At 48.9% G+C, this 25,679-nt stretch overlaps 1 protein-coding gene across 5 annotated transcripts in view; it reads right to left on the reverse strand.

Annotated features, from left to right (window-relative positions):
• The window catches only part of DNAH17 (dynein axonemal heavy chain 17), a 12,633,448-nt gene that overhangs the window by 2,784,661 nt on the left and 9,823,108 nt on the right, over positions 1 to 25,679 (reverse strand). The window contains exon 1 of one of the 5 annotated variants that reach the window (XM_078653926.1): positions 5,642 to 5,786. The exons of the other annotated variants lie outside the window; for them this stretch is intronic. The gene's annotated coding sequence lies outside the window, so the exon portion shown is untranslated. Of the gene's footprint in view, positions 1 to 5,641; positions 5,787 to 25,679 lie in introns of those variants that run through there. 5 annotated transcript variants of the gene reach the window in all.

Below are 25,679 nucleotides of genomic sequence, written 5' to 3' on the forward strand. Positions count from 1 at the left end.
TTCGGGCTGGACTGTTCCCATGAGGCACAGGGTCAAGGCTGATTTGCATATAGCCATGTCTGACCTGGGGTGGTGTGGAGTGCAAAAAAACGATGGATTTAGGCCCAGATCTCTGTACTGGGGTGAATGTATGACATTGTTCTGCATTCTGTCCATCAATTGTTGTTTTTGCATTTGTCACCCCGAGTGGGATGGGTATGCTCAGACGTGAGTCCCATGCTCTCCACACCACTGGAGTCAAGCTATCCAGGCTGATGAAGGCTGATAGCCAGAAATCGGTCCTTGGATGCTTGATTCCGGTCCGGGAAAGACATGGCTTGGCAGTTCGGGCTGGACTGTTCCCATTAGGCACAGGGTCAAGTCTGATTTGCATATAGCCATGTCTGACCTGGGGTGGTGTGGAGTGCAAAAAAACGATGGATTTAGGCCCAGATCTCTGTACTGGGGTGAATGTATGACATTGTTCTGCATTCTGTCCATCAATTGTTGTTTTTGCATTTGTCACCCCGAGTGGGATGGGTATGCTCAGACGTGAGTCCCATGCTCTCCACACCACTGGAGTCAAGCTTTCCAGGCTGATGAAGGCTGATAGCCAGAAATCCTTCCTTGGATGCTTGATTCCGGTCCGGGAAAGACATGGCTTGGCAGTTTGGGCTGGACTGTTCCCATGAGGCACAGGGTCAAGGCTGATTTGCATATAGCCATGTCTGACCTGGGGTGGTGTGGAGTGCAAAACAATGATGGATTTAGGCCCAGATCTCTGTACTGGGATGAATGTAGGACATTGTTCTGCATTCTGTCCATCAATTATTGTTTTTGCATTTGCCACCCCGAGTGGGATGGGTATGCTCAGACGTTAGTCCCATGCTCTGCACACCACTGGAGTCAAGCTATCCAGGCTGATGAAGGCTGATAGCCAGAAACCGGTCCTTGGATGCTTGATTCCGGTCCGGGAAAGACATGGCTTGGCAGGTCGGGCTGGACTGTTCCCATGAGGCACCGGGTCAAGGCTGATTTGCATATAGCCATGTCTTACCTGGGGAGGTGTGGAGTGCGAAAAAACAATGGATTTAGGCCCAGATCTCTGTACTGGGGTGAATATATGACATTGTTCTGCATTCTGTCCATCAATTGTTGTTTTTGCATTTGTCACCCCGAGTGGGATGGGTATGCTCAGACGTGAGTCCGATGCTCTCCACACCACTGGAGTCAAGCTATCCAGGCTGATGAAGGCTGATAGCCAGAAACCGGTCCTTGGATGCTTGATACCGGTCCGGGAAAGACTTGGCTTGGCAGTTCGGGCTGGACTGTTCCCATGAGGCACAGGGTCAAGGCTGATTTGCATATAGCCATGTCTGACCTGGGGTGGTGTGGAGTGCAAAAAAACGATGGATTTAGGCCCAGATCTCTGTACTGGGGTGAATGTATGACATTGTTCTGCATTCTGTCCATCAATTGTTGTTTTTGCATTTGTCACCCCGAGTGGGATGGGTATGCTCAGACGTGAGTCCCATGCTCTCCACACCACTGGAGTCAAGCTATCCAGGCTGATGAAGGCTGATAGCCAGAAATCGGTCCTTGGATGCTTGATTCCGGTCCGGGAAAGACATGGCTTGGCAGTTCGGGCTGGACTGTTCCCATGAGGCACAGGGTCAAGGCTGATTTGCATATAGCCATGTCTGACCTGGGGTGGTGTGGAGTGCAAAAAAATGATGGATTTAGGCCCAGATCTCTGTACTGGGATGAATGTAGGACATTGTTCTGCATTCTGTCCATCAATTGTTGTTTTTGCATTTGTCACCCCGAGTGGGATGGGTATGCTCAGACGTGAGTCCCATGCTCTGCACACCACTGGAGTCAAGCTATCCAGGCTGATGAAGGCTGATAGCCAGAAACCGGTCCTTGGATGCTTGATTCCGGTCCGGGAAAGACGTGGCTTGGCAGTTCGGGCTGGACTGTTCCAATGAGGCACAGGGTCAAGGCTGATTTGCATATAGCCATGTCTGACCTGGGGTGGTGTGGAATGCAAAAAAACGATGGATTTAGGCCCAGATATCTTTACTGGGGTGAATATATGACATTGTTCTGCATTCTGGCCATCATTTGTTGTTTTTGCACTGGAAGGGAGACGGAGCGAAGGGTGCGATGAGGTGAAGAAGGTCTGTGTACCACACGCTTCTTGGCCGGGATGATCAATATGACTTGGACCCGGTCTTGGCAAACCTTCCTCAGAACCCAAGGAATCATGGGTATGGGAGGGAACATGTAAAAATACTGAGAGCCCTAAATTAACTGAAAGGCATCCCCTAACATTCCTCCCAGCATCGGATACTGGAGACTGCAGAAAGATGGGCAGTATGTGTTCTCCTGAGTGGCAAATAGATCCATCCAAGGAAACCTCCACATCCTGAAAATGTGATGGACCATCTCCGGATTAAGACGCCACTTGTGATCGGCCAAGTATTGTTAACTGAGATTGTCTTCACACACATTCAGATCCCTGGCCAGATGATTTGCAATTACACAAGTCTGATAGTCCTGAGCCCAGGACCAGGGTTGCAGAGCTTCTCTGCAGAGATGATACGACCCTACTGCTCCCTGTTTGTTGATGTACCACATCGCGGTTTTGTTGTCCATCAGGACCTAAACTGACAGACAGCAAAGGGAGGGAAGAAAGTCCCTGAGAGCCAACCAAATCAGCCACAATTCTAGAAGATTGAGGTGAAACAATCTTTCCTCTGGAGACCAAAGGCCCTTGACCTCCAGATCCCCCAAATGAGCTCCTCACCCTAGAGTGGAGGCATCCGTTATCACTGTGGCCAACGGTGAAGGAGGTTGAAAAGGCTTTCCTTGAGACAGGTTGCCTGGAACACTCCACCATGACAGCTCCGCAGCAGTTTCTTTGGAGAAGATGACCACCTCCCTGAGATCTGTTGTGTTGAAACCACTGCCTGCGGACGTACCACTAGAGTGCCTTCATTTGCCAGGGTGCAAGGTTGACCAACAGTATGCAAGAAGCAAACAGACCGATCAGGCACACAACCTTCAGACTGGAACAGCTGCTCCATCTTGAAACACTGGAGTCATAGCCTGGATGTCTAGAATCCTTGGAGGAGGTGGGAAAGCACGACTCACAGTAGTGTCAAGTACTAACCCTATGAACAGATTGAGTTGTGAAAGCACCAGGTGAGATTTGGGTACATTTATCGAAGAACCCAAGTCAAACAACAGTCACGTTGTCACTTGCAGGTGATACAGCACCATCTCTGGCGACCTTGTTTTGAGCAGCCAGTCGTCCAGATAGGAGAAAACAGGAATTCCCGACCTCCTGAGAAGTGTCGCTACCACCGCCATCACCTTTGTGAAAACCTGTGGTGCAGATGCAAGACTGAACGGATGGACCGCAAATTGGTAATTTTGGGATCCCACTGTAAAACGGAGATACTTCTGGTGTGACTACATGATGAGAATGTAAAAATATGCATCCTGTATATCGATCAACAAAATCCAGTCTTCCTGCTGCAGCACCAGAAGAACCTGAGCTAGGGGCAACATCTTGAATTTCTCCTGTTTGAGGTAAAGATTCCAGATTCTGAGGTCTAGGATCAGTCACAATAGCCTGTCCTTTTTGGGGGGATCAGGATAGCATCCCTGACCCCTTTCCTGCTCCTGAACCCCCTCTATTGCACCTTCTGTGGCAAAGATAGAACCTCCTGCTGCAGAAGCAACAGATGGTCCTCCGAACACCAACCCTGACGAGGGGGGATAGGAGGGGGAAACTCACAGAAAGGTAGAGCGTACCCATTTTCTACAAGATCCAAAATCCAGAGATCTAATGTGACAGTTTTCCAATTTCTTAGAAAATGGGACACACAACCTCCCACGAATCCAGCATGCTCTAAGATGGGGGATCTAGAGCTGCTTGCCTGTGGAACTGATTGGGGGAACATGAGCTGAGTCTAGCAGGCGACCTCTACCTTTCCCTCTGTATGTTCTATACAGCGGGTTTGCCAACTGTTGTTGCTGCTGATGTGCCCAAAATGGAGTAGCCTTTCCAAAGCCCTGAAATCTTTGATAACCAAAGCCCCTTGGTTGAGACTGCAGGCCTAGTGATCTAGCGAAGGCTCTACTATCTTTAAACTGCTGTAGCGCTGAGTACGCTTTGGATCTGAAAAGGTTAAGCCATTAAAAGGAAAATCCATAAGGATGGCCTAAACATCCGAAGAGAAACCAGACCCCCTAAGCTAGGCATGCCTCTTAGTTGCCCATGAGGAACCTATCACTCTAGCAACAGAGTCAGCCATATCTAGCCCAGATTGAATACCCTGACAGGTCGCAGCTTGAGTGTCCAACAGCACCTCTGCAAAATGGCCCTGGACATCATCTGGGAGTTTAGGGATCACCTCTTTAGCCGAATCCATCAACGCATGGATGTAGTAACCCAGTAGGCAAGTAGCGTTTGTCGACTTTAAAGCCATACTGGCAGATGAAAATAACTTTTTTGCCGATTGCTCCACCTTTTTTGAATCCCTATCTCCAGGTGTGGACAGAAAAGAGTCAGAAGATTGCTTCGAAGAGCATGACGCCTGAACCACCAAGCTCTCAGGAGAAGCATGCATAGATAAAAAAGCCAAATCCCCAGGTGCATCTTTGTACCACCTTGCCACCGATGTGGAGACACCTGGGGCAGATATAGGCTTTTGCCATACTTCCAGAATGGGGTCCGTCAAAGCCTCTTTAAATGGGAGCAGAGGCTCTATCACCGACGAAGGAGTGTGAAGGATCTCTCTTAAGATGTTTGATATAATCTCCGCAGTGGGCAACTGCAAGTCCAGGAGATCAGCAGCTTTCCTGATGACTGAGTGATATGAAGAGACCTCATGTGAAGGAAGCCTCTTAGGAGAAGAGAGTTCCCACTCTGGTGATATATCTGGCCCACTAGCTTCCTGAGGCCCCTCAAACTCGGGGATGGTTTCTGCTATTTTCAATTAGTCAGCCTCTTCCTGTTGCTCGTGGAATTCTTCCTCCTCCAGAAGCCTCTGTGCCTCCCTTCTTGACCTTATCTTGGGTCTCAGCGACAGCGGCACCAGACGCGGCACCAGTGACTTCAGAGCCGGCGTTGATGGAGGCCCTTCAGGGAGAGCCGGAGGCACCATAAGAAGTCGAGTTGCGGCCTAACCAGAGCTCAACGGCACCGGAGAATAATCGCTACTGGGATGGTATCTCAGCATCAGGAGAGGCAAATTCGGGGTCATCGCCATAACTGGCATAATATGAGCCTGGGCATAATGAGGTGGTAAGCCCATGTTGAATGACAGCGGTCCAATGGGGCCAGCAGGCGCACCTGAAGGGTTAACCGCCCTGGTAAACATGCCAAACATTGCATTTAAGAAATGCAAAGGATCCGTACCTGGAGTTGGAAAAGGTGGGTACAGATCCAGTCAAAAACACACGAGGGTCCCTGGGTTCAGATATTAGGGGAGGAGGCAGGGAAAAACACAGTAATCATAAACACAAGAAGCTCTAATCTATTAACATTGTAACAGTCCCACAAAAAAACAGGACAGAGTCAGCGATAAAGCAAAGCCGAGACTCCGAAATATAGTTCCAAAATACGGAGTCCAGATAAAAAAATTCTTACCGGCTAAAATGAGCGCGTCCAGCACGTAAAAGTCGTCACTCCAGTCGTCCGTCTCTAACTCACGGGCCAGATCAAGCGAAATGCCAAAACGGAAGGAGAGATTAAATAAGCCATGATCCCGCTGAAATTAAATTGTGAGCACCTGGGGGCCGACAATGCGTCTGCGCAGTAATGAGACTAGACAGAGGACTGTGTAATTTTTTAGCCCATCGATTGGATGTACCTACGCGCAGCTACCTCGAACTTTTCATCTTAGTCCCTGTACTACGGTGCTTAGAAGCCCGCTCGGGGCTTTACACCGCTCGGTAGGTAGAGATCCCTGTGCCCTGACTATTTTGTGTGTGATCGAGTTGAACTGTAATTACACATTTATGGATATATGTGTCTTCGTTCTGCCCCCTCTAGATCGGGAGGTGTATTTATCCGTGATTACTTGGAAGAGCCCATGTGCGGACTTTACTTTCTGTTGATTGACATGCTTTATTCCTGACCCACTTTTGGTCCAAACTCACCGCAACGTTTATTTTGGTGAGTGCAATCCTGGTCGAGTTTGTGGTTACTCTAATGTGTTTGGCCCTTTTTGGAGGTAACAGATAGAATTCTACAACGGATTACTACTAGATAGGAGTCTTATTTTCGTTTTTAGGCTAGGCTACTTTGTTGGATCATGACACTTGAGTGCAGGTTGATCTCCCCTTCATTTGTATCGCTCGGGTCGTATTAAGTACATAGGAACATCTGTGTGTGCAATCCAGTTATAGGACATCTTCTCTATTAACTAATTTTCTGTTTTCTAGAGTGTTCTCAAGCCGTAGGAGCTATTTCCTGCCCCTGATCTTTTGCATCCAGGCTCCAATGTGTTTGCCTATAGGGGTAGGTTACTGCATCTTATTGCATGGTGTCAGCTAGTTGCTCCTTTTTCTTCACGAAGGGTTTTGAAGTCTTTTCTTTTGGCTCGGGACCATTCTGGATATTTAATGGTTTACTTTTTCTCTTGTTTCTTCCTTTTACTTTGCACTGGATTTCCTGGATTCTAGGAAACCATTATTTGCACACGGGCTTACCATGGTGTTTTTTCATACACTCTATATTTCTTTTATATACTTTTACTTTAATCTTGTATCTCCTTTCACTTAGATTTTTCTCAATTCCAGCAATCTTTATCATAACAAATGGCCATATTTATGGTGTGTTGTACTGTCCCCGCAGATATTGTCTTCAGTCTGAACATTACAACATGAAGCGGCAGCCCTGAATCCAATTGTCTACATTCATTGTATTGATTATTAATTTGTTCTGAAGAGTTACAGAAGAAATTATTTGCGCCCTGACGAAGGATTGGTTAATATCGGTCCTGTTCTGAAACGCGCATCGGCGCTCTGTTCTGTTTTGCTTTTTGCCTTAATTGTGTTAATTGTTCTCTATGGTGTATATATTTTTCTTTTTTTATGAACTGTTTGTATATACTGTGAATTGGTATGATTGATGATGGTTTGGATGGGTGTGATTGGTGGTTGTAATGAGAGTATGAGAGGGTTGTGTCGCATATTATTTGATATGTAAATGGATTTTGTATATACATTTATGTCATTAGGATTGTTGAATCAATGAATGAAAAATTCAAAAAATAACAATAAATAGATATGTTTTCTAAATAAAAATTCTCTGTGTGGGACTGTTACAATGTTAATAGATTAGAGCTTCTGCCTCCAATATATATCTAGATTTAGGGGGGGTCTTCTTGTGTTTATGATTACTGGGTACAGATCCAGTACCACATGCTCAGAAACAGCCGAGGTCGTACGGCTGGATCTGGCTGTGATGCTGGAGACACCGGGGTGGAGTGGTCAAAGGCAAAGACGTCACTTCCCTGGGCGTCGGAGAGCCTTTCAGAGTCGGAGAATGAGCCAGAGTCACCCTGGGTGAAGGGCAAGGAACGACTTCATCCTTCCTGTGATGCCGTAAAGCTGGGGACCCGAACTTTGGCGAATTTTCCTTAGAAGAGCAATGTCTGGAGCAATGACACTGCTTCTTCTTATGCTTCCTCAATTAAGTCGGCGACTTTGACTTCAATCTTGTCCTTCTCCAGCCCCTCTTCTGCTTTTTCGCCCTGGCCATGAACAGTTTCCCTTCCCTCTCCTTGAGGGCCATCGGATTCATCAGGCGACACGAAGAGCATCCATAGGCGTCGTGGTCAGGTGACAGGCACCAAAGACAATCATCATGGGGGTCCGTCATGGACATATGACCCACGCATTCCCTACAAGGTTTAAACTCAGACTTCTTCTGAGCAGCCACTGCAATGCTACGGTTAAAGGCGACTGTAATAATGTTAAACTACTAAGAAATGGAGAGTCCAGAAAAAACGTTACACGTCAACAGCGCAGAAAAAAGGGAACAGACGTCAGCATGCTGACGAGGCCTTCTTATGACTCTGATGATGTCACGCAGAGTCGTGAGTGGAGCTGCTCCATTTTGATGTCCTTGTCGATGTGGGAGAGCTATGAAAAAAGTTTCTGTGGAATGCTGCTTAAGGGGTCATTAAAATGTGAGGAATCCACAGGCAGACACTGAATTAATCAGAAATATACCTTTCTGCCCTATGATATATGCAACCCCCTTAGCTATTAAACCTATAAAACTCCAGCTCCCCCATATCAGGACAAGTGAGCAAACCCACCTCATCCAAACATATTCAAACAGTGCAACAATAGTATACCCATGGGGCTTTGTAAGTCTCTTTTGCTCCAGGAGCAGCATCCAGTCCCGCTGCTCCATAGGCCTCATACCGATCATAGTAAATGGTTCAAACCTTAGTAAACCCATCTCCAAGGGATCCACATCGCCCTCCAAACCTGTCTAGGGATTTATTCCTGACAAGCCTCCATCCTCACTCACAATCCCTTTTTATGCTTGCAGTAAATGGGAGGAATCAGATAATCTCATGCTGTTCCGGGGATGACTAACAGCATATCAGGGCGTGTCCTAAGGTAGGACATGCCCTGATGTGTGTGGCATGTCCTAATAGTGAATGACAGCCATTTTCGTTTTTCACTATTGCAAGCCTACCTGTTCTCATAGGCCAGAATGGGCTGTTAGAATTGTTACATTCTATAATCCTAACAGACTCAGGGAACAGGGTAGAAATTTGAGTTTAGTATGCCTGAACTCAGAATAATAAAATATATCTTTTATTAATGTTTATTTTAATATTCTGTGTTTGCAAATACCACTTTTAGAAAGTAGGTATTTGCTTGCCTAACCATTTCAGCCCGCCTCTGCTAGGCTGTGTATCTGCTGTCTGGGTTCTGTGAGTGACAGGGCTGGGGAATTCCAGAGGGTAGGGCTAGGTGGCCTGGTGGTGAATAGAGAGATTTACATCCAGATGGGTGGGAGGACTGGGCCCTGAATAGGACTGTGCCTTTCCACCACAATGCTGGCTCCACCTCCTGTGGAGTGTCTGATGTCTCTAGACTGCTCCCTGAATGAAAAGTCATAGTCATGTCAACAAAGTGCTCAAGAACTGGTTTTGGCTGGGCACAGTCCCCTCTACCCCAGAGGAACAAAGGATTTAGGGGTATAAGTATTGGGACCCTGCTCCCAAGAAATTAGATCCAGATTTGACAAGAAGAAACCTCTGCCTGAAGAGAAGGAACTGGGAAAGCTGAAGGAGGAATACTGTCCCTGAACTGGGGGATTGGCCTGCAGTGGTTGCCTTGCTGCTGAAGGAGAGGAGAAAGACTGAAAGACTTTATTTTCAACTTGTGCCAAAAGATCTCCAAGGGCTTGGAAGCAAGCTTGCCCCCTGAACGAAGTCCCAGGACCAGTGGACTTCATCCGCCTCGAAGAGAGCTGTGGGAAACGCTGTTTTCCGTAGTTGCCAAGGACGGGAGCTGTGTACGCCTCGTACGATCGACTCACATCCCGCCAAGCTCCGTATCAAGCACCGTCCTCCTCAATCAGCGCGGCTTTCCGCTCAACGACTCATACCAACGATGTCCACGAGCCGTTGCTCGCACCGTGACTGACTGACAACGCAACGTACAACGCTTCGCCGCATCGAATCGCCCTGGTTGGAACGACACGTTCACTGCCCCTGAGTTCGAGTCTACTGATCGCACCTGCAGAGGGGTACGCTTCGCATGTCCGCGTCGCACCGCCTCGCACCGCATCAAAGACTGAACAACGCAGCTCCCGCAGTACGGCTCGTACACCGCAACGTAAGCTGAACGCACCGCATCAAGCACCGTCTGCCTCAATCAACGCGGCTCTCCGCTCTACGACTCATACAGACGAATTCAACGAGCCGGAGCTCGCACCGTGACTGGCCGACAATGCATCGTGCATAGCTTTCTTTTTGCAACGCATCGTCCGTGCCAGACGCATCAAGATAAGGTACTGTGTACGACTCGAACCAACATCCTGAATGCATCGGACCGAAGCGTCCGCTGCGCTTGTTAGACTTTTTGGGGCACATTAGGATGCCCGCCCGCCACCCTAGCGGATATCGGGACCGCCCACCTAAAGGGCGGGGGTCGCGACATTGCCATTAGGATGCCCCCGCCACAGTGGCGGGCGCATTCCTCAATTTAACATTGTGGCGGGCGGTGCTCACTGCACCGCCCGCCACAATGTTAACAAACAAAAGCACGCCTTTGCACAATCGAAGAGGCAGGCACCGCGCGGTGCCTGCCTCTTCGATTATACAAAGGCAGCCGTGTGCCACCCCCCTTTGGCCTTCAAAGGCATGTGGTGAACACCACATGCCTTTCCTTGGCGACATTGCCGCCACGGAAAGCCATTGAGAAAAGCCCATAGTAATATGGCGGGCGGTGTCTAACAGACACTGCCTCCATGTTACTCGTTTTCCGCCCCGGCCGCAAGGCGACCGGGGCAGAAAACAGGCGGGCGGTGTTTTTCACCGCCGCCTTCCCCTCCTCCCTCCTAATATGGCGGGGGGGATTTGGGCTAGCAATGTCGGGCGGTTTGCCTCCGCCAGGCCGGCGGTGGCCACCGCCAGCCTGGCGGAGGCAAACCGCCCGACATCGTAATGGACCCCAAAGTGTTATTTCTATTGCAGTGAGAGCCGGACAAAGAGTACGAATCACACAGAACTCTAAAACCAAGCATTTTAACAAGAACTCTTTATTGCTAACAGTATTGGGAGGTATTTTTGTCGTTATTTGATCTTGTGCTAAGCCTTTATATAAAATCTAACTATTTTAGATATAATACCAGTGTGGTGTCCATTTGTGGTGTTGTCACTTGATTACTGTATGTGTACACAAAAGCTTTACACACTGCCTCTGAGATAGGCCTACCTGTTCATGCCAAGCTACCAAGGGGTGAGCAGGGGTTATCTTGGGAGTGTACCCCCTTACCCTGACTAGAGGAGAGGGTCCCTACTTGTCACAAGTACTTACCTGTGCCAACTAGAGACCCCCGAGTCTAACAGAGGTACAAAAGGAACTCTTAATGTAAAAGTCACAAGACAGTACAGCACTCAATGACTATATTGAAAAGAAAAACACAGGGTATATGGAGAAGAAAGGCATCAGGGGAAAACAACTTACAAATGTCTGAGAATGAACATGAAAAAAACACCAAAAAAACACTGGCTAATACTACACACATGGAATTTGGCCCCAACAACACCACGGTTTGCCTTTAAAAGCACAACCAACCTGAGAGACAACATTGTACACACCAGGCCCAGAAAGTCTGATATGACAACACACAATACACTATCGGGACTCACCCCAGAGAAAGGACATTTTCTATGCGGGTCATACAGCATGTGTCACATGACAAAGCCCTCAAAAGAGATTCAACTATGTCCCACTAGTACATGGATGCAGACATCCCACATGAATTGGAACAAAAAAACTGTATATACATGAACAAATGCCCATGCCTAAAACCCTATATATTGCAAAAAACACAGTTGATGGACAGAATGTAGAACAATGTCATACATTCACCCCAGTACAAGGATCTGGGCCTAAATCCATCGTTTTTTTGCACTCCACACCACCCTGGGTTAGACACTGGCTATATGCAAATCAGCTCTGACGCTGTGCCTCATGGGAACAGTCCAGTCCGAACTACCAAGCCATGTCTTTCCCAGACCGGAATCAAGCATCCAAGGACCGGTTTCTGGCTGTCAGCCTTCATCGGCCTGGATAGCTTGACTCCAGTGGTGTGGAGAGCCTGGGACTCACGTCTGAGCATACCCAGCACACTCGGGGTGAAAATTGCAAAAAACACAGTTGATGGACAGAATGTAGAACAATGTCATACATTCACCCCACTACAAGGATCTGGGCCTAAATCCATAGTTTTTTTGCACTCCACATCACCCTGGGTTAGACACTGGCTATATGCAAATCAGCTCTGATCTTGTGCTTCATGGGAACAGTCCAGTCCGAACTACCAAGCCATGTCTTTCCCAGATCGGAATCAAGCATCCAAAGACCGGTTTCTGGCTATCAGCCTTCATCAGCCTGGATAGCTTGACTCCAGTGGTGTGGAGAGCCTGGGACTCACGTCTGAGCATACCCAGCACACTCGGGGTGAAAATTGCAAAAAACACAGTTGATGGACAGAATGTAGAACAATGTCATACATTCACCCCAGTACAAGGATCTGGGCCTAAATCCATCGTTTTTTTGCACTCCACACCACCCTGGGTTAGACATTGGCTATATGCAAATCAGCTCTGACCTTGTGCCTCATGGGAACAGTCCAGTCCGAACTACCAAGCCATGTCTTTCCCAGACCGGAATCAAGCATCCAAGGAGCGGGTTCTGGCTATCAGCCTTCATCAGCCTGGATAGCTTGACTCCAGTGGTGTGGAGAGCCTGGGACTCACGTCTGAGCATACCCAGCACACTCGGGGTGAAAATTGCAAAAAACACAGTTGATGGACAGAATGTAGAACAATGTCATACATTCACCCCAGTACAAGGATCTGGGCCTAAATCCATCGTTTTTTTGCACTCCACACCACCCTGGGTTAGACACTGGCTATATGCAAATCAGCTCTGACGCGGTGCCTCATGGGAACAGTCCAGTCCGAACTACCAAGTCATGTCTTTCCCAGACCGGAATCAAGCATCCAAGGACCGGTTTCTGGCTGTCAGCCTTCATCAGCCTGGATAGCTTGACTCCAGTGGTGTGGAGAGCCTGGGACTCACGTCTGAGCATACCCAGCACACTCGGGGTGAAAATTGCAAAAAACACAGTTGATGGACAGAATGTAGAACAATGTCATACATTCACCCCAGTACAAGGATCTGGGCCTAAATCCATCTTTTGTTTGCACTCCACACCACCCTGGGTTAGACACTGGCTATATGCAAATCAGCTCTGACCCTGTGCCTCATGGGAACAGTCCAGTCCGAACTACCAAGCCATGTCTTTCCCAGACCGGAATCAAGCATCCAAGGACCGGTTTCTGGCTATCAGCCTTCATCAGCCTGGATAGCTTGACTCTAGTGGTGTGGAGAGCCTGGGACTCACGTCTGAGCATACCCAGCACACTCGGGGTGAAAATTGCAAAAACACAGTTGATGGACAGAATGTAGAACAATGTCATACATTCACCCCAGTACAAGGATCTGGGCCTAAATCCATCGTTTTTTTGCACTCCACACCACCCTGGGTTAGACACTGGCTATATGCAAATCAGCTCTGACCCTGTGCCTCATGGGAACAGTCCAGTCCGAACTACCAAGTCATGTCTTTCCCAGACCGGAATCAAGCATCCAAGGACCGGTTTCTGGCTATAAGCCTTCATCAGCCTGGATAGCTTGACTCCAGTGGTGTGGAGAGCCTGGGACTCACGTCTGAGCATACCCAGCACACTCGGGGTGAAAATTGCAAAAAACACAGTTGATGGACAGAATGTAGAACAATGTCATACATTCAACCCAGTACAAGGATCTGGGCCTAAATCCATCGTTTTTTTGAACTCCACACCACCCTGGGTTAGACACTAGCTATATGCAAATCAGCTCTGACCCTGTGCCTCATGGGAACAGTCCAGTCCGAACTACCAAGCCATGTCTTTCCCAGACCGGAATCAAGCATCCAAGGACCGGTTTCTGGCTATCAGCCTTCATCAGCCTGGATAGCTTGACTCCAGTGGTGTGGAGAGCCTGGGACTCACGTCTGAGCATACCCAGCACACTCGGGGTGAAAATTGCAAAAAACACAGTTGATGGACAGAATGTAGAACAATGTCATACATTCACCCAGTACAAGGATCTGGGCCTAAATCCATCGTTTTTTTGCACTCCACACCACCCTGGGTTAGACACTGGCTATATGCAAATCAGCTCTGACCCTGTGCCTCATGGGAACAGTCCAGTCCGAACTACCAAGCCATGTCTTTCCCAGACCGGAATCAAGCATCCAAGGACCGGTTTCTGGTTATCAGCCTTTATCAGCCTGGATAGCTTGACTCCAGTGGTGTGGAGAGCCTGGGACTCACGTCTGAGCATACCCAGCACACTCGGGGTGAAAATTGCAAAATACACAGTTGATGGACAGAATGTAGCACAATGTCATACATTCACCCCAGTACAAGGATCTGGCCCTAAATCCATCGTTTTTTTGCACTCCATACCACCCTGGGTTAGACACTGGTTATATGCAAATAAGCTCTGACCCTGTGCCTCATGGGAACAGTCCAGTCCGAACTACCAACCCATGTCTTTCCCAGACCAGAATCAAGCATCCAAGGACCGGTTTCTGGCTATCAGCCTTCATCAGCCTGGATAGCTTGACTCCAGTGGTGTGGAGAGCCTGGGACTCACGTCTGAGCATACCCAGCACACTCGGGGTGAAAATTGCAAAAAACACAGTTGATGGACAGAATGTAGAACAATGTCATATATTCACCCCAGTACAAGGATCTGGGCCTAAATCCATCTTTTGTTTGCACTCCACACCACCCTGGGTTAGACACTGGCTATATGCAAATCAGCTCTGACCCTGTGCCTCATGGGAACAGTCCAGTCCGAACTACCAAGCCATGTCTTTCCCAGACCGGAATCAAGCATCCAAGGACCGGTTTCTGGCTATCAGCCTTCATTAGCCTGGCTAGCTTGACTCCAGTGGTGTGGAGAGCCTGGGATTAACGTCTGAGCATACCCAGCACACTCGGGGTGAAAATTGCAAAAAACACAGTTGATGGACAGAATGTAGAACATTGTCATACATTCACCCCAATACAAGGATCTGGGAATAAATCCATCGTTTTTTTGCACTCCACACCACCATGGGTTAGACACTGGCTATATGCAAATCAGCTCTGACCCTGTGCCTCCTGGGAACAGTCCAGTCCGAACTACCAAGCCATGTCTTTCCCAGACCGGAATCAAGCATCCAAGGACCGGTTTCTGGCTATCAGCCTTCATCAGCCTGGATAGCTTGACTCCAGTGGTGTGGAGAGCCTGGGACTCACGTCTGAGCATACCCAGCACACTCGGGGTGAAAATTGCAAAAAACACAGTTGATGGACAGAATGTAGAACAATGTCATACATTCACCCCAGTACAAGGATCTGGCCCTAAATCCATCGTTTTTTTGCACTCCACACCACCCTGGGTTAGACACTGGCTATATGCAAATCAGCTCTGACCCTGTGCCTCATGGGAACAGTCCAGTCCGAACTACCAAGCCATGTCTTTCCCAGACCGGAATCAAGCATCCAAGGACCAGTTTCTGGCTATCAGCCTTCATCAGCCTGGATAGCTTGACTCCAGTGGTGTGGAGAGCCTGGGGCTCACGTCTGAACATACCCAGCACACTCGGGGTGAAAATTGCAAAAAACACAGTTGAAGGACAGAATGTAGAACAATGTCATACATTCACCCCAGTACAAGGATCTGGGCCTAAATCCATCGTTTTTTTGCACTCCACACCACCCTGGGTTAGAAACTGGCTATATGCAAATCACCTCTGACCCTGTGCCTCATGGGAACAGTCCAGTCCGAACTACCAAGCCATGTCTTTCCCAGACCGGAATCAAGCATCCAAGGACCGGTTTCTGGCTATCAGCCTTCATCAGCCTGGATAGCTTGACTCCAGTGGTGTGGAGAGCCTGGGACTCACGTCTGAGCATACCCAGCACACTCGGGGTGAAAATTGCAAAAAACACAGTTGATGGACAGAATGTAGAACAATTTCATACATTCACCCCAGTACAAGGATCTGGGCCTAAATCCATCGTTTTTTTGCACTCCGCAGCACCCTGGGTTAGACACTGGCTATATGCAAATCAGCTCTGACCCTGTGCCTCATGGGAACAGTCCAGTCCGAACTACCAAGCCATGTCTTTCCCAGACCAGAATCAAGCATCCAAGGACCGGTTTCTGGCTATCAGCCTTCATCAGCCTGGATAGCTTGACTCCAGTGGTGTGGAGAGCCTGGGACTCACGTCTGAGCATACCCAGCACACTCGGGGTGAAAATTGCAAAAAACACAGTTGATGGACAGAATGTAGAACAATGTCATACATTCACCCAGTACAAGGATCTGGGCCTAAATCCATCGGTTTTTTGCACTCCACACCACCCTGGGTTAGACACTGGCTATATGCAAATCAGCTCTGACCCTGTGCCTCATGGGAACAGTCCAGTCCGAACTACCAAGCCATGTCTTTCCCAGACCGGAATCAAGCATCCAAGGACCGGTTTCTGGCTATCAGCCTTTATCAGCCTGGATAGCTTGACTCCAGTGGTGTGGAGAGCCTGGGACTCACGTCTGAGCATACCCAGCACACTCGGGGTGAAAATTGCAAAATACACAGTTGATGGACAGAATGTAGCACAATGTCATACATTCACCCCAGTACAAGGATCTGGCCCTAAATCCATCGTTTTTTTGCACTCCATACCACCCTGGGTTAGACACTGGTTATATGCAAATAAGCTCTGACCCTGTGCCTCATGGGAACAGTCCAGTCCGAACTACCAACCCATGTCTTTCCCAGACCAGAATCAAGCATCCAAGGACCGGTTTCTGGCTATCAGCCTTCATCAGCCTGGATAGCTTGACTCCAGTGGTGTGGAGAGCCTGGGACTCACGTCTGAGCATACCCAGCACACTCGGGGTGAAAATTGCAAAAAACACAGTTGATGGACAGAATGTAGAACAATGTCATATATTCACCCCAGTACAAGGATCTGGGCCTAAATCCATCTTTTGTTTGCACTCCACACCACCATGGGTTAGACACTGGCTATATGCAAATCAGCTCTGACCCTGTGCCTCCTGGGAACAGTCCAGTCCGAACTACCAAGCCATGTCTTTCCCAGACCGGAATCAAGCATCCAAGGACCGGTTTCTGGCTATCAGCCTTCATCAGCCTGGATAGCTTGACTCCAGTGGTGTGGAGAGCCTGGGACTCACGTCTGAGCATACCCAGCACACTCGGGGTGAAAATTGCAAAAAACACAGTTGATGGACAGAATGTAGAACAATGTCATACATTCACCCCAGTACAAGGATCTGGCCCTAAATCCATCGTTTTTTTGCACTCCACACCACCCTGGGTTAGACACTGGCTATATGCAAATCAGCTCTGACCCTGTGCCTCATGGGAACAGTCCAGTCCGAACTACCAAGCCATGTCTTTCCCAGACCGGAATCAAGCATCCAAGGACCAGTTTCTGGCTATCAGCCTTCATCAGCCTGGATAGCTTGACTCCAGTGGTGTGGAGAGCCTGGGGCTCACGTCTGAACATACCCAGCACACTCGGGGTGAAAATTGCAAAAAACACAGTTGAAGGACAGAATGTAGAACAATGTCATACATTCACCCCAGTACAAGGATCTGGGCCTAAATCCATCGTTTTTTTGCACTCCACACCACCCTGGGTTAGAAACTGGCTATATGCAAATCACCTCTGACCCTGTGCCTCATGGGAACAGTCCAGTCCGAACTACCAAGCCATGTCTTTCCCAGACCGGAATCAAGCATCCAAGGACCGGTTTCTGGCTATCAGCCTTCATCAGCCTGGATAGCTTGACTCCAGTGGTGTGGAGAGCCTGGGACTCACGTCTGAGCATACCCAGCACACTCGGGGTGAAAATTGCAAAAAACACAGTTGATGGACAGAATGTAGAACAATTTCATACATTCACCCCAGTACAAGGATCTGGGCCTAAATCCATCGTTTTTTTGCACTCCGCAGCACCCTGGGTTAGACACTGGCTATATGCAAATCAGCTCTGACCCTGTGCCTCATGGGAACAGTCCAGTCCGAACTACCAAGCCATGTCTTTCCCAGACCAGAATCAAGCATCCAAGGACCGGTTTCTGGCTATCAGCCTTCATCAGCCTGGATAGCTTGACTCCAGTGGTGTGGAGAGCCTGGGACTCACGTCTGAGCATACCCAGCACACTCGGGGTGAAAATTGCAAAAAACACAGTTGATGGACAGAATGTAGAACAATGTCATACATTCACCCAGTACAAGGATCTGGGCCTAAATCCATCGTTTTTTTGCACTCCACACCACCCTGGGTTAGACACTGGCTATATGCAAATCAGCTCTGACCCTGTGCCTCATGGGAACAGTCCAGTCCGAACTACCAAGCCATGTCTTTCCCAGACCGGAATCAAGCATCCAAGGACCGGTTTCTGGCTAATCAGCCTTTATCAGCCTGGATAGCTTGACTCCAGTGGTGTGGAGAGCCTGGGACTCACGTCTGAGCATACCCAGCACACTCGGGGTGAAAATTGCAAAATACACAGTTGATGGACAGAATGTAGCACAATGTCATACATTCACCCCAGTACAAGGATCTGGCCCTAAATCCATCGTTTTTTTGCACTCCATACCACCCTGGGTTAGACACTGGTTATATGCAAATAAGCTCTGACCCTGTGCCTCATGGGAACAGTCCAGTCCGAACTACCAACCCATGTCTTTCCCAGACCAGAATCAAGCATCCAAGGACCGGTTTCTGGCTATCAGCCTTCATCAGCCTGGATAGCTTGACTCCAGTGGTGTGGAGAGCCTGGGACTCACGTCTGAGCATACCCAGCACACTCGGGGTGAAAATTGCAAAAAACACAGTTGATGGACAGAATGTAGAACAATGTCATATATTCACCCCAGTACAAGGATCTGGGCCTAAATCCATCTTTTGTTTGCACTCCACACCACCCTGGGTTAGACACTGGCTATATGCAAATCAGCTCTGACCCTGTGCCTCATGGGAACAGTCCAGTCCGAACTACCAAGCCATGTCTTTCCCAGACCGGAATCAAGCATCCAAGGACCGGTTTCTGGCTATCAGCCTTCATTAGCCTGGCTAGCTTGACTCCAGTGGTGTGGAGAGCCTGGGATTAACGTCTGAGCATACCCAGCACACTCGGGGTGAAAATTGCAAAAAACACAGTTGATGGACAGAATGTAGAACATTGTCATACATTCACCCCAATACAAGGATCTGGGAATAAATCCATCGTTTTTTTGCACTCCACACCACCATGGGTTAGACACTGGCTATATGCAAATCAGCTCTGACCCTGTGCCTCCTGGGAACAGTCCAGTCCGAACTACCAAGCCATGTCTTTCCCAGACCGGAATCAAGCATCCAAGGACCGGTTTCTGGCTATCAGCCTTCATCAGCCTGGATAGCTTGACTCCAGTGGTGTGGAGAGCCTGGGACTCACGTCTGAGCATACCCAGCACACTCGGGGTGAAAATTGCAAAAAACACAGTTGATGGACAGAATGTAGAACAATGTCATACATTCACCCCAGTACAAGGATCTGGCCCTAAATCCATCGTTTTTTTGCACTCCACACCACCCTGGGTTAGACACTGGCTATATGCAAATCAGCTCTGACCCTGTGCCTCATGGGAACAGTCCAGTCCGAACTACCAAGCCATGTCTTTCCCAGACCGGAATCAAGCATCCAAGGACCAGTTTCTGGCTATCAGCCTTCATCAGCCTGGATAGCTTGACTCCAGTGGTGTGGAGAGCCTGGGGCTCACGTCTGAACATACCCAGCACACTCGGGGTGAAAATTGCAAAAAACACAGTTGAAGGACAGAATGTAGAACAATGTCATACATTCACCCCAGTACAAGGATCTGGGCCTAAATCCATCGTTTTTTTGCACTCCACACCACCCTGGGTTAGAAACTGGCTATATGCAAATCACCTCTGACCCTGTGCCTCATGGGAACAGTCCAGTCCGAACTACCAAGCCATGTCTTTCCCAGACCGGAATCAAGCATCCAAGGACCGGTTTCTGGCTATCAGCCTTCATCAGCCTGGATAGCTTGACTCCAGTGGTGTGGAGAGCCTGGGACTCACGTCTGAGCATACCCAGCACACTCGGGGTGAAAATTGCAAAAAACACAGTTGATGGACAGAATGTAGAACAATTTCATACATTCACCCCAGTACAAGGATCTGGGCCTAAATCCATCGTTTTTTTGCACTCCGCAGCACCCTGGGTTAGACACTGGCTATATGCAAATCAGCTCTGACCCTGTGCCTCATGGGAACAGTCCAGTCCGAACTACCAAGCCATGTCTTTCCCAGACCAGAATCAAGCATCCAAGGACCGGTTTCTGGCTATCAGCCTTCATCAGCCTGGATAGCTTGACTCCAGTGGTGTGGAGAGCCTGGGACTCACGTCTGAGCATACCCAGCACACTCGGGGTGAAAATTGCAAAAAACACAGTTGATGGACAGAATGTAGAACAATGTCATACAATCACCCCAGTACAAGGATCTGGGCCTAAATCCATCGTTTTTTTGCACTCCACACCACCCTGGGTTAGACACTGGCTATATGCAAATCAGCTCTGACCCTGTGCCTCATGGGAACAGTCCAGTCCGAACTACCAAGCCATGTCTTTCCCAGACCGGAATCAAGCATCCAAGGACCGGTTTCTGGCTATCAGCCTTCATCAGCCTGGATAGCTTGACTCCAGTGGTGTGGAGAGCCTGGGACTCACGTTTGAGCATATCCAGCACACTCGGGGTGAAAATTGCAAAAAACACAGTTGATGGACAGAATGTAGAACAATGTCATACATTCACCCCAGTACAAGGATCTGGGCCTAAATCCATCGTTTTTTTGCACTCCACACCACCCTGGGTTAGACACTGGCTATATGGAAATCAGCTCTGACCCTGTGCCTCATGGGAACAGTCCAGTCCGAACTACCAAGCCATGTCTTTCCCAGACCGGAATCAAGCATCCAAGGACCGGTTTCTGGCTATCAGCCTTCATCAGCCTGGATAGCTTGACTCCAGTGGTGTGGAGAGCCTGGGACTCACGTCTGAGCATACCCAGCACACTCGGGGTGAAAATTGAGACCGGAATCAAGCATCCAAGGACCGGTTTCTGGCTATCAGCCTTCATCAGCCTGGATAGCTTGACTCCAGTGGTGTGGAGAGCCTGGGACTCACGTCTGAGCATACCCAGCACACTCGGGGTGAAAATTGCAAAAAACACAGTTGATGGACAGAATGTAGAACAATGTCATACATTCACCCCAGTACAAGGATCTGGGCCTAAATCCATCGTTTTTTTGCACTCCACACCACCCTGGGTTAGACACTGGCTATATGCAAATCAGCTCTGACCCTGTGCCTCATGGGAACAGTCCAGTCCGAACTACCAAGCCATGTCTTTCCCAGACCGGAATCAAGCATCCAAGGACCGGTTTCTGGCTATCAGCCTTCATCAGCCTGGATAGCTTGACTCCAGTGGTGTGGAGAGCCTGGGACTCACGTCTGAGCATACCCAGCACACTCGGGGTGAAAATTGCAAAAAACACAGTTGATGGACAGAATGTCGAACAATGTCATACATTCACCCCAGTACAAGGATCAGGGCCTAAATACATCGTTTTTTTGCACTCCACACCACCCTGGGTTAGACACTGGCTATATGCAAATCAGCTCTGACCCTGTGCCTCATGGGAACAGTCCAGTCCGAACTACCAAGCCATGTCTTTCCCAGACCGCAATCAAGCATTCAAGGACCGGTTTCTGGCTATCAGCCTTCATCAGCCTGGATAGCTTGACTCCAGTGGTGTGGAGAGCCTGGGACTCACGTCTGAGCATACCCAGCACACTCGGGGTGAAAATTGCAAAAAACACAGTTGATGGACAGAATGTAGAACAATGTCATACATTCACCCCAGTACAAGGATCTGGGCCTAAATCCATCGTTTTTTTGCACTCCACACCACCCTGGGTTAGACACTGGCTATATGCAAATCAGCTCTGACCCTGTGCCTCATGGGAACAGTCCAGTCCGAACTACCAAGCCATGTCTTTCCCAGACCGGAATCAAGCTTCCAAGGACCGGTTTCTGGCTATCAGCCTTCATCAGCCTGGATAGCTTGACTCCAGTGGTGTGGAGAGCCTGGGACTCACGTCTGAGCATACCCAGCATACTCGGGGTGAAAATTGCAAAAAACACAGTTGATGGACAGAATGTAGAACAATGTCATACATTCACCCCAGTACAAGGATCTGGGCCTAAATACATCGTTTGTTTGCACTCCACACCACCCTGGGTTAGACACTGGCTATATGCAAATCAGCTCTGACCCTGTGCCTCATGGGAACAGTCCAGTCCGAACTACCAAGCCATGTCTTTCCCAGACCGGAATCAAGCATCCAAGGACCGGTTTCTGGCTATCAGCCTTCATCAGCCTGGATAGCTTGACTCCAGTGGTGTGGAGAGCCTGGGACTCACGTCTGAGCATACCCAGCACACTCGGGGTGAAAATTGCAAAAAACACAGTTGATGGACAGAATGTAGAACAATGTCATACATTCACCCCAGTACAAGGATCTGGGCCTAAATCCATCGTTTTTTTGCACTCCACACCACCCTGGGTTAGACACTGGCTATATGCAAATCAGCTCTGACCCTGTGCCTCATGGGAACAGTCCAGTCCGAACTACCAAGCCATGTCTTTCCCAGACCGGAATGAAGCATCCAAGGACCGGTTTATGGCTTATAGCCTTCATCAGCCTGGATAGCTTGACTCCAGTGGTGTGGAGAGCCTGGGACTCACGTCTGAGCATACCCAGCACACTCGGGGTGAAAATTGCAAAAAACACAGTTGATGGACAGAATGTAGAACAATGTCATACATTCACCCCAGTACAAGGATCTGGGCCTAAATCCATCGTTTTTTTGCACTCCACACCACCCTGGGTTAGACACTGGCTATATGCAAATCAGCTTGACCCTGTGCCTCATGGGAACAGTCCAGTCCGAACTACCAAGCCATGTCTTTCCCAGACCGGAATCAAGCATCCAAGGACCGGTTTCTGGCTATCAGCCTTCATCAGCCTGGATAGCTTGACTCCAGTGGTGTGGAGAGCCTGGGACTCACGTCTGAGCATACCCAGCACACTCGGGGTGAAAATTGCAAAAAACACAGTTGATGGACAAATGTAGAACAATGTCATACATTCACCCCAGTACAAGGATCTGGGCCTAAATCCATCGTTTTTTTGCACTCCACACCACCCTGGGTTAGACACTGGCTATATGCAAATCAGCTCTGACCCTGTGCCTCATGGGAACAGTCCAGTCCGAACTACCAAGCCATGTCTTTCCCAGACCGGAATCAAGCATCCAAGGACCGGTTTCTGGCTATCAGTCTTCATCAGCCTGGATAGCTTGACTCCAGTGGTGTGGAGAGCCTGGGACTCACGTCTGAGCATACCCAGCACACTCGGGGTGAAAATTGCAAAAAACACAGTTGATGGACAGAATGTAGAACAATGTCATACATTCACCCCAGTACAAGGATCTGAGCCTAAATCCATCTTTTTTTTGCACTCCACACCACCCTGGGTTAGACACTGGCTATATGCAAATCAGCTCTGACCCTGTGCCTCATGGGAACAGTCCAGTCCGAACTACCGAGCCATGTCTTTCCCAGACCGGAATCAAGCATCCAAGGACCTGTTTCTGGCTATCAGCCTTCATCAGCCTGGATAGCTTAACTCCAGTGGTGTGGAGAGCCTGGGACTCACGTCTGAGCATACCCAGCACACTCGGGGTGAAAATTGAAAAAAACACAGTTGATGGACAGAATGTAGAACAATGTCATACATTCACCCCAGTGCAAGGATCTGGGCCTAAATCTATCGTTTTTTTGCACTCCACACCACCCTGGGTTAGACACTGGCTATATGCAAATCAGCTCTGACCCTGTGCCTCATGGGAACAGTCCAGTCCGAACTACCGAGCCATGTGTTTCCCAGACCGGAATCAAGCATCCAAGGACCGGTTTCTGGCTATCAGCCTTCATCAGCCTGGATAGCTTGACTCCAGTGGTGTGGAGAGCCTGGGACTCACGTCTGAGCATACCCAGCACACTCGGGGTGAAAATTGCAAAAAACACAGTTGATGGACAGAATGTAGAACAATGTCATACATTCACCCCAGTACAAGGATCTGGGCCTAAATCCATCGTTTTTTTGCACTCCACACCACCCTGGGTTAGACACTGGCTATATGCAAATCAGCTCTGACCCTGTGCCTCATGGGAACAGTCCAGTCCGAACTACCAAGCCATGTCTTTCCCAGACCGGAATCAAGCATCCAAGGACCGGTTTCTGGCTATCATCCTTCATCAGCCTGGATAGCTTGACTCCAGTGGTGTGGAGAGCCTGGGACTCACGTCTGAGCATACCCAGCACACTCGTGGTGAAAATTGCAAAATACACAGTTGATGGACAGAATGTAGCACAATGTCATACATTCACCCCAGTACAAGGATCTGGCCCTAAATCCATCGTTTTTTTGCACTCCATACCACCCAGGGTTAGACACTGGTTATATGCAAATAAGCTCTGACCCTGTGCCTCATGGGAACAGTCCAGTCCGAACTACCAACCCATGTCTTTCCCAGACCAGAATCAAGCATCCAAGGACCGGTTTCTGGCTATCAGCCTTCATCAGCCTGGATAGATTGACTCCAGTGGTGTGGAGAGCCTGGGACTCACGTCTGAGCATACACAGCACACTCGGGGTGAAAATTGCAAAAAACACAGTTGATGGACAGAATGTAGAACAATTTCATACTTTCACCCCAGTACAAGGATCTGGGCCTAAATCCATCTTTTGTTTGCACTCCACACCACCCTGGGTTAGACACTGGCTATATGCAAATCAGCTCTGACCCTGTGCCTCATGGGAACAGTCCAGTCCGAACTACCAAGCCATGTCTTTCCCAGACCTGAATCAAGCATCCAAGGACCGGTTTCTGGCTATCAGCCTTCATCAGCCTGGATAGCTTGACTCCAGTGGTGTGGAGAGCCTGGGATTAACGTCTGAGCATACCCAGCACACTCGGGGTGAAAATTGCAAAAAACACAGTTGATGGACAGAATGTAGAACATTGTCATACATTCACCCCAGTACAAGGATCTGGGGCTAAATCCATCGTTTTTTTTCACTCCACACCACCATGGGTTAGACACTGGCTATATGCAAATCAGCTCTGACCCTGTGCCTCCTGGGAACAGTCCAGTCCGAACTACCAAGCCATGTCTTTCCCAGACCGGAATCAAGCATCCAAGGACCGGTTTCTGGCTATCAGCCTTCATCAGCCTGGATAGCTTGACTTCAGTGGTGTGGAGAGCCTGGGACTCACGTCTGAGCATACCCAGCACACTCGGGTGAAAATTGCAAAAAACACAGTTGATGGACAGAATGTAGAACAATGTCATACATTCACCCCAGTACAAGGATCTGAGCCTAAATCCATCGTTTTTTTTGCACTCCACACCACCCTGGGTTAGACACTGGCTATATGCAAATCAGCTCTGACCCTGTGCCTCATGGGAACAGTCCAGTCCGAACTACTAAGCCATGTCTTTCCCAGACCGGAATCAAGCATCCAAGGACCTGTTTCTGGCTATCAGCCTTCATCAGCCTGGATAGCTTGACTCCAGTGGTGTGGAGAGCCTGGGACTCACGTCTGAGCATACCCAGCACACTCGGGGTGAAAATTGCAAA

This window comes from Lissotriton helveticus, chromosome 7 (assembly GCF_964261635.1).
Source record: "Lissotriton helveticus chromosome 7, aLisHel1.1, whole genome shotgun sequence".
In the NCBI taxonomy this organism is placed as follows: Eukaryota; Metazoa; Chordata; class Amphibia; order Caudata; family Salamandridae; genus Lissotriton; species Lissotriton helveticus.